Source organism: Vombatus ursinus, unplaced genomic scaffold, assembly GCF_900497805.2.
Source record: "Vombatus ursinus unplaced genomic scaffold, bare-nosed wombat genome assembly UNPS02014787.1, whole genome shotgun sequence".
NCBI classification, from domain to species: Eukaryota; Metazoa; Chordata; class Mammalia; order Diprotodontia; family Vombatidae; genus Vombatus; species Vombatus ursinus.
Window position 1 is genome coordinate 6,106,102 of NW_020954565.1, and position 10,430 is coordinate 6,116,531.

General features: G+C 34.7%; 1 non-coding gene across 1 annotated transcript; it reads right to left on the reverse strand.

Moving 5' to 3' along the window:
* Positions 1-9,865: 9,865 nt before the first annotated feature.
* Positions 9,866-9,972, reverse strand: LOC114047472. Its single transcript, XR_003569614.1, has one exon. It is a non-coding gene; the product is annotated as a U6 spliceosomal RNA (small nuclear RNA).
* Between the last annotated feature and the right edge of the window lie 458 nt (positions 9,973-10,430).

Below are 10,430 nucleotides of genomic sequence, written 5' to 3' on the forward strand. Positions count from 1 at the left end.
TTTACACAACACAGTTTATTAATTTGTTTAGGGAATGTTTTAATATTTTGTATTTATTATGACATATGACTGTGACTGATGTTAATTCATCTTAATAAACTTTTTATTTAAGTGACAGCATATTTTACTTGTATAGACACTAGTGCTAAAGTAAAGTAATTATGGTTTCGCTCCTTGCTTTGGCATAGACTTTCTGTGTTACCTCATACAAGTCACTTAAGCTCACCAGCTTTAGTTTCCTCATCTGTAGAATGACTGCATGACTTCTTACATCTCTTCCAACTTTAAATCTAATATCCCATGATTCTTAATACCTACCAAACACAGTGCATAGAGCATTGAGCTACATCCTTAAAGAGAAGTTATATTAAAAAAATTTCTACAGAATATATAAAATAATGGAAAATCTATCTACTGATACACATATATAAGAAATGTATTAAGACAACTACAACACACTTTTTAAAAAAATAATTTTTCTCAGTTGGTAAATTGAAATAAAAGAAAAAAATAAAATCCTTACAATAAATATGCATGGAAAATAAAACATGTTCCTCCATTGACCCAGTCCAAAACTTCATCTTTTTCTGCACACTGAATCCATTGCTCTTCTGTCAGGAAACGGGTAGCACATGTCATCCATTCTCTGAAATCATAAGTAGTTACTTCATTCATCAGAGTTCTAAAAGTCTTTTGAAGTTTTTTCTTTTTGTTGTTGTTATTATTATTATACATATGGTTCTGATCACTTAATTCCACATTAGTTCATACAAGACTTTCAGGTTATTCTAAAATCATTTATTTCTTCCAGCATAGTAATATTTTATTACATTCATGAATGATGATTGGTTCAACCTTTCAGTGATGGGCACTCTGTGTACTAATACAAACAAAGCAATTAAGACATTAAAGGAAGAAAATAAAATAAGAATGAGAAAGAAAGGTAGAAACAAAAGAGAAAAAGGAGAAAGAGAACACAGAGAAATGAGATAGAAAGAGAGAGACCATTTTCATCTTTAATCTTTTTTTTTTAGGGGGGAGACAGAGATATTAACCTAGTGCTAATATTGATGGATTCAAAGTTATACATAGTTTTATGACTGGAGACATATATCCAAATTGCTTTTTAGAATGGCTGAACCAATTAATAACTCCACCAACCATGCATTAATATGCTTATTTTTTCCACAGTATTTTCATGCTCCCTTTCTGATGAATGTGAGGTGGAACCTCAGTGGTTTATAATAATTTATCTAATTATTAGGCATTTGTAATATCTTTTCACATTGCTATTGATAGCCTTGGTTTCTTCCTCTGAGATCTTCATATAGATATTATTGCCCATTTAGAAGTTGGTGAGATGGCTCTCATTCTTGTGAATTTGAATATATATATATATATACACATATAATAAGACCTTTATCAGAGAAGCCTACTATTAAGATTTTCAGCTAGTTACCAGCTTTCCTTCTGATTTTAGCTGCATTTATTTTATTTGTGCAAAAACATATTATTATGTAATCACAAATAGTGATTTTTCTTCTGTGATTTTCTTTTTTTTGGCCATAAACTCTTCCCTTGTTGATAGATTAAAAAAGGCAGTATCTTACTTGTTCTTTTAATTTGTTTGATGTCATCATTTGTGTCCAAGTCATATACCCATTTGGAACTTATCTTGTACATTGTCTAAAAAGCTGATCTATACCTAGTTTTTTTTTGCCAAACTTTTCCTTTGTTCCAAGCAGTTTTTATCAAATGATGAGTTCTTATCACAGTTAATTAGAGTCTTAGATTTATCAAACATTGGACTACTGTATTCATCTGCCTCTATATGTTGGGTATCTATTCTATTCCACTGATAAACTGCTTAATTTCTTAATAAGTACCTAATAATTTTAATGACTGTTCTGTATTATGCTTTGAGATCTGATATTTCTAGTCTTCCTTCCTTCTCATTTATTTTTTTTCATAATGCACTATTCACAAAAATAAATATAGACTTAATAATTGCTCATGGAAAGGTCCTTCCAACATGATGAAAATGAAAACACTAGCTGAATTAATAGATTTATTCAAGGCCATACCAATTCAATTACCAAAAGTTATTTTATGGATTTAGAAAAAATAGTAACAAAATTCATTTGGGGAAGCAAAAGGCAAATCTCAAGGAAAAAAAATTTTAAAAAGTGGAAAAGAAGGGAAGCTAGGAGTATTAGGTCTCAAAGTATTCTACAACTATAAATAATCAAAACAAATTGGCACTAGTTAAGAAACATAAAAGTTGATCAATGGAACAGATTAAGTATATAACATCCATGTAACAGGAATGGCATGTGAGAACATCTCTGATGTCATATGCTCAAGTGGAGGAGGCTTAGGAACTTGTTTCTGGGAGACCCATGATGATGTGTAATGCAATTGCCTTGGAGAGATATTGGAGCAGGTAGAGACATTCTGTAACTTCTGTGGGTTTCAGTCTGTTAACTTCATTATAAATGACAGCTTTTATTTAGTGGAACTGGGAGCATCTTCAAAAGGTCACAGTTGACTTTTGTTCCATTTTTTTCCCTGTTCTCTCTTGCCTTGATTCCCACAATGATGGTCTCTAGTAATAGGCAATTCTGTAATGGTAGAGGCCTTATGCCATTTCTCCTTTATAGACACAGTTATACCAAAAAGTCTTAGTTCTTTGCCTCTGCATTTATTTTCTGTTTTAGGTGAAGGGACTGGAGACCTAAAAATGATGACCTTACAGGACAGCAGGTTCTTGAGATCCCATAATCTGGGTTTTGCATCCAGTTCTGAACTTCAGAACTCTAGTTCTGAAGAACAAGGAGTGAACCTCTGGAGTTAAGGGTATCAAACTTGCAACCCTCTTCTAGAACCATTTAAAATATAATTGAGTAATGTTTAACAATATAAATCAAAACATACCAAAGCATGTTGATAATTTGTGGTTTTCCAAGTCAAAATGTAGCCTACAGGGATCCCTTTCTACTGAATTTCACTCTACTGCTCTGGAATGACCTTCAGAAACCAACCCAGTTATAGTTGAGACATATGGCATTAACTCTGTGTTTTGAGGTAAATTTTGGGAATCATGTAGGAACTGAGCTAAATCAGAGCTCACTATCTTGAGTTCATTTTAGAATAAGGGGAGAATGTGCCACTGTAGAAGAAATGTTCATACTAGATAGAAAGTAAATCAAAAGAGAGATAAAGGACAATTGATAGAAAAATTTGATGAAGAACAAATTACTTTCTATGAGAAGGATATGAGAAGACAATTATGATGCACCTGAACTGGAACTTGAAGAAAGAGAACTTTCATGGGCAAGAGGTAATTTCAGGAATGGATGAAGGATTGAATACTACAAAAGGAGAGAGAGGAGAGAACCACACATAGGACTGAGTCACATAATTCAGAGCCAGAAGTGTCCTTAAAGATTGGTTAGTCCAACAATGTTATTTTACAAATGAGGAAATTAAAGATAAGTTGTGGGAAATAAGTTGCCCACAGTCTTAAGTGGAAGTACTGGGATTTGAAACTATATCCTCTAACTTTGGGACTGCAGGGGAGGCAAAATAAAATAACTGTTCTCAAGTATTTTAAGGGTAATCGTGTAGAAATTGGATTTATTTTGCCTAGATATGGAAGACAGAATTAGTAGATGTGGGTGGTAGTTGCAGAGAAAGACAGATGTTGGGGGAAGAATCTTCCTTATAACTGGAACAAAAGTGAAATGGGCTGTCTAAGGAGGTAACTTGTTTCTCACTCCCCAGAGTGCTTCAAGCTCACCACTCTTACAAGTTTCTGTAAAGAGGAATTATTTTCTAGGCATAAGTTAGACTAGATTGTCTATGATACCATTATAGTGCTCATATTCTTTGATTCTGTGATGCTAAATCCAATGCTTTTCTCACTCTACCACATAGAGTCTAATAGTTATTTTGTTTTGTTTTGTTTTTTAATATTGAGTACATGAATGGGAGTAGAGGGAAATAACCCAGAAAGGTAGACTTGAGTCAAATTTTGAAGGACCTTAAATGGCAATTTAAGAAATTTTAATTCCATAAGTTGAAATTTATTTTTTATCTTATAGCCAATTTTGTGTAGTCACTAAAACTTTTGAAATTGAGTGTGACATGGCCAATAATATAAATAGAGATATTAAGAAAGAACATTCCAAAACAAAATAATGAAACAATATTGTCAAGATTTTACTGAGACAAAGGTAAGCGTGGCTATTTTTCTGAACTGGTTCCTGGTTCCATCACTGAGATGGATTGTTTTACCCCTTAAATGACTCAATAAAACTACACTGCATTTGGAATTTCCTACCTTCATTGAGTTCAAAGAAGCAATTGAAGTTTTTTTTTAACTACTTCTGCTGAATTACACACTTTAAAAGTATAAAGGGGAAGAAATTAAAGCAAGGGGGCAGAGCCAAGATGGCAGAGTAAAAGCGGTGACTTGCTTGAACTTTCCCCTAAACCCCTCCAAATACCTGTAAAAAATGGCTCTAAACAAATTCTAGAGCAGCAAAACCCACAAAAAGACATAGAGAAACAAATTTCCAGGCCATGACAACCTGGAAGTTTGATTGGAAAGGTCTATTGCCCCAGGTTGGGAGAGGAATACAGTTCAGCCTGGGTGCACAGGGAAAGACCAAGCCTCAGTGAACCTGGAGCAGACCTCAGAGAAATGAATCATGGGCAGCTGTGGCAGTTACCAGACTTCTCAACCCACAAACACAAAAGACAACTTAGAAGGTCAGTAAGAAAGGTCTGTGACCACAGTGAGAGAGAAACTCAGTCCCAGCCCCAGTCCCAACACAGCCCCAGGGTGGCAGCTGCTTCCAGAGTTCTCTGCCCACAGACAGAGGGATAATAGAGTGGCTGATCAGAGGGGGATTGCACAAATCTCTTTGCTGGTGCTGAGGCAGGACTCTCTTGCTTTGCCCATGCTTGGATCTGGGTCGCAGTTCTGTATGGCAGCCCTGGGGCAAGGAAGATTGCTGGCATGGTGCAGTTTGTGGTGGAGGTAGAGAGGGAATCTTCCTCACAGTTCCAAGGCAGAAAAGAGTGCTTGTGGTCACTCACAGACCAGAGCACAGGCCAGGAAAATAGTACACACCTTGTCCTTGATCAAACCACTTTGGAAGAACTGAAAATTTACAGGTACCTAGAGGTATCTCTGAAAACAGTTGCACAAAACCCTTGAAGTTTGGGACAGTACATAGTCCACACTGGAAGCAGACCCTACTTTAACAAAGAGTTTAAAACTCAAGTAATTGGCTGGGAACATAAGCAAACAGTGCAAAAAAAAAAGTCTGACCATAGAATCTTTCTTTGGTGACAAAGAATATCAAAACATACAACCACTAGAAGACAACAAAGTCAAAGCTACTACATCCAAAGCCTCCAAGAAAAATATGAATTGGTCCCAGACCATGGAAGAGCTCAAAAAGGATTTTGAGAAGCAAGTAAGACAAGCAGAGGAAAAACTGAGAAGAGAAATGAGAGTGATGCAAGAAAATCATGAAAAACAAGTCAACAGCTTGCTAAAGGAGACCTCCCAAAAAATACTGAAGAAAATAATACCTTGAAAAATAGCATAACCCAAATGGCAAAAAAGGTCCAAAAAGCCAATGGGAAGAATGCCTTAAAAAGCAGAACTGGTCAAATTGAAAAAGAAGTTGAAAAGCTCACTGAAGAAAATGCTTCCTTAAAAGTTAGAATGGAGCAAGTGGAAGGTAATGACTTTATGAGAAATCAAGAAATTGTAAAACAAAACCAAAAGAATGAAAAAATAGAACACAATGTGAAATATCTCTGGGAGAGATAATTTAAAAATTATTGTACTACCTGAAAGTCATGATCAAAAAAAGGGCTTAGACATCATCTTTCAAGAAATTATCAAAAAAATTTAAAAAAAAAGAAATTATCAAGGGAAACTGTCCTGATATTCTAGACCCAGAGGGTAAAATAGAAATGGAAAGAATCTACCTATCACTTCTGGAAAGAGATCCCCAAAGGAAAATCCCTAGGAATATTGTAGCAAAATTCCAGAGTTCCCAGGTCAAGGAGAAAATATTATAAGCAGCCAGAAAGAAACAATTCAAGTATTGTGGAAACACAATCAGGATAACACAGGATTTAGGAGCTTCTATGTTAAGGGACCACAGGGCTTGGAATATGATATTGTGGGGGGCAAAGGAGATAGGATTACAAGCAAGAATCTCCTACTCAGCAAAACTGAGTATAATCATTCAGGGAGGAAATGTACATTCAGTGAAATAGAGGACTTTCAAGCATTCTTGAGGAAAAGACCAGAGCTGAATAGAAAATTTGACTTTCAAATATAAGACTCAAGAGAAGCATGAAAAGGTAAAGAGAAATCATAAGGGACTTATTAAGGTTGAACTGTTTACATTCCTGCATGGAAAGATGCTATTTGTAACTCATGAGACCTTTGTCACTGTTAGGGTAGTTGGAGGGGAAAAATTATATGTACGTATATATAGATATAGATAGATAGATAGATAGATAGATAGATAGATAGATAGATAGATAGATAGATAGATAGATAGATAGATGGCACTGGGTGAGTTGAAGATGAAGGGGTAATATTTAAAAAAAAATAAAATTAATGGGTGAGACAGGATTATACTGGGAGAAGGAGAAAGGGAGAGGTAAAATGAGGTAAATTATCTCACATAAAATAGACAAGAAAAAGCTTTTACAGTGGAGGGGAAGGGGGGAAGGTGAGAGAAAATGAGTGAATCTTATTCTGATCAGACCTGGCTTAAGAAGGGAATAACATACACTCTCAATAACGTACGGAAATCTGTCTTACCCTATGGGAGAATAGGGGAGAAGGGGATAAGAGGGGGGGATGATAGAAATGATAGAATGGAGGGCAGACTGGGGTAGGAGTTAATCAGAAGCAAACACTTCTGCAGAGGGACAGGGTCAAAAAAGAATATAAAATAAACAATGGGTGAGATAGGATGAAGGGAAATATAGTAAGTTTTTCACAACACGACTACTATGGAAGTGTTTTGCATGACTACACACTTATAACCTGTGTCAAGTTGCTTGTCATCTCAAAGAGCATGGGTAGGGAGGGAGGAAGGGAGAGAATTTGGAACCCAAAGTTTTAAAAAACAAATGTTAAAAAATTGTTTTCACATGCAACTGGGAAATAAAATCTACAGGCAATGGGGTATAGAAATCTATCCTGCCCTACAGGAAAATAGAAGGGCAATGGAATGAGGAGGGTGATAGAAGGGATGGCAGATTAGGGAAAGCGGTGTTCAGAATCATGCCATATTGGGGTAGGGGTAGGGGTGAGATGGGGAGAAAATTTGGAACTCAAAATCTTGTGGAAATGAATGCTGAAAAGTAAAAATTAACTAATTAATTAATTAAATTTTTTAAAAAGCATAAAGGTAAATGAGAGCCAATTGTGTCCACTCAGGATTTTCTTTGCTAATTTGGTTCAATATGTAAGATCCTTTAAAGAGGGGCTGTTTTATATAATCCATGAAACTCTGCCAAACCAATAGTGGATTGTATAGAGAAAAGGTTTAATACATGTTTGCTTATTAAGAAAAGGAATAAAGTTACTAAATATTTCAAAGCTTTATCTTAGCAAACTCACATAAAATTGAGAGTTGAACAACATTCCAAGAAAAAATGATCAGTTCTTTTCTTAACCATTTTGATTTGATTCCTACACTCTGTGTGTGTGTGTGGGGGGTGTGCATGCACATACATACATACATGCACATTGTTGTTGAGTTCTTTCCATCATGTCCAACTCTCTGTTTCCCCATTTGGGGTTTTCTTGGCAAAGATAATGGAATAGTTCACCATTGCCTTCTTCAGCTCCTTTTGTGAATGAGGAACTGAGGCAAACAGGGTTAAGAGACTTGCCCAGGGTCACACAGCTAATAGGCTGGCACTCTATTCACTGCACCACCTAGCTACACACACACTCATACACACAGGTGCACATGCACACATAGATAGATATATACAAACCCATTTATGTATTTAATTCATTGAATATGAATATGAATATATATTCAATGAATTAAATGCTTCTATGTCCTTTTTTTCCCTAAAATAGGAGCCAAAAACCCCTAAGCTGTACACTTAACTCTGCCTTTTATTATGTCTATGACCTTTGTAAGTAGACTTAATAGCAATTCTATACATTATTAAAAGGATCAAATGAGTCAAGGTAAATGAGAACAATTTAAAAACAGGCAAAGTGCTAGGGATTGTTAAGTGCTGTTGTAATCATTATCTACATTTTGCTCTTTTTGTGAGTTTTTTTCCTAAATAATTGCTTCTATGATAAAATGCATCAGTGTAGGTACCCATTAGGAACAATTTAGTCAACAACAAACAAGACAAAAAAAATACTTTTGATTTAAATGAACAAACGTAAGCCATACTAAATACCTTTAATTTTCATCTATGCAAAGAGGTAATTGCCTTAACTCTATAATTCTGTTTCTATCATCATATGGTCATGTTATAAAATTAATTTCATGTACATCAGATTGTAGTTTTCATTATTTACACCCCCAACTCCACACTAAATTTGAAATTGTCTTAGTTTTTAAGCAACTGCAATTTCAATGACTGTCATTCTATGAGTAATGATCTGTTTTTCTAGCTATCATTTCTTCTAAGCAATCTGACATTATTGTTGATTAATTTTGCATTGGGATAGTCTTCTTAATTTAGAAGACCCTTCACAAAAATAGTCTAAAATTTTTGTAGTAATCTCACTAAGCAGTAGATGGAGAAAATATCCTTATTATGAAAATGGAACATTCTCAAGAATCTCTAGATCTAACAATAAAGTGACACATTGTAAAAAGTACAATATCATATGGAAGAAACCGACATTCAATAAAATAAGCTAACTTGTAAGTTGCTTTTCAAAAATTGTGAAATGTTTTCAGTGAGTTATGGATGGAACATGATAATGGTTAAAATTTTGAATTAGATCTCTTGAATGTTGGAATGTTAATACATGTTTGCTTATTAAGCAAAGGAATAAATGTTACTAAATATTTCGAAGCTTTTTCTTAGTAAACTCACATAAAATTGAGAGTTGAACAACATTCCAAGAAAAAATGATCAGTTCTTTTCTTAACCATTTTGATTTGATTCCTACACTCTGTGTGTGTGTGTGTGGGGGGTGTGCGTGCACATACATACATACATGCACATTGTTGTTGAGTTCTTTCCATCATGTCCAACTCTCTGTTTCCCCATTTGGGGTTTTCTTGGCGAAGATAATGGAATAGTTCACTTATTCTTTCCCAGACTTGGTTTTCTCGTCTATAAAATGCAAAACAAAAAAAAAATAATAATACATAGTCTTTAAGGTCTCTATCTGCTCTATATCCATGATTGCATAGTTCAGAAAGATCTGAGTTTAAATCTTCTTATTCCCTTCCCTTTTTTGAAACCTTAGACTCTGATTGATCTTTGCACCAGATGTGCAATAGTAACAGGCCGTACATAACTCTAGCAGAATAACTGCCATACCTAAGCATGTAAGTTTTTTTTTTAATTGTGATTATCACAATCCTTACTAGCTATCTATACTTTGTATCTCATTACTGGATCAGTTCTTACATTTTGTATCCCCTGAGGTTCCACATATTTCAATTTCTAATATTTTTCTCACATTGTAACAATTGATTATTTTATCTAGTTTGCTGAATATATGTATATATGTATACATGAATATGTATGTATATATGCTACTTTTTTCTCATCATTTCAATTTGGAATTACTTTGGTGAGATGTGGAAGAAAAACATAAATATACTTTTTTTTAATGGAGCAGTTTGCAAATTTATGTATCATTATTCCTCAGGGGCCAAGCTAATTTTCTTTGTATTATTCCAATTTTGGTATATATGTTGCTAAACTAAACACTGTGATACATTTTAAAAATTATTTTTATGTCATTAGACATTTCCCAATTAAATGTAAAATTTTCTTTTCTTTTCTTTGGCTAGGCAATGGTGTTAAGTGACTTGCCCAGGGTCACACAGCTAGTAAGTGTTATGTGTCTGAGGCTGGATTTGAACTCAAGTCCTCCTGAATCCAGGGCCAGTGCTCTATCCACTGCTCCACCTAGCTGCCCCATGTAAAAAATTCTTAATAATCATTTTTTTAAATGTTGAGTTCTACCCAAAGACCTCAGCTTCTGGGATAAGAACTCACTCTTTGACAAAAACTGCTAGGAAAACAGGAAAAGAGTATGGCAGAAACTAGGCATAGATCAAAATCTCACAGCATATACCAAAATAAAGTCACAATGGGTTCATGATTTAGATACAAAGGCTGAAACTGTAAGCAAACTAGGAGAGCAAGGAATAGTTTACCTATCA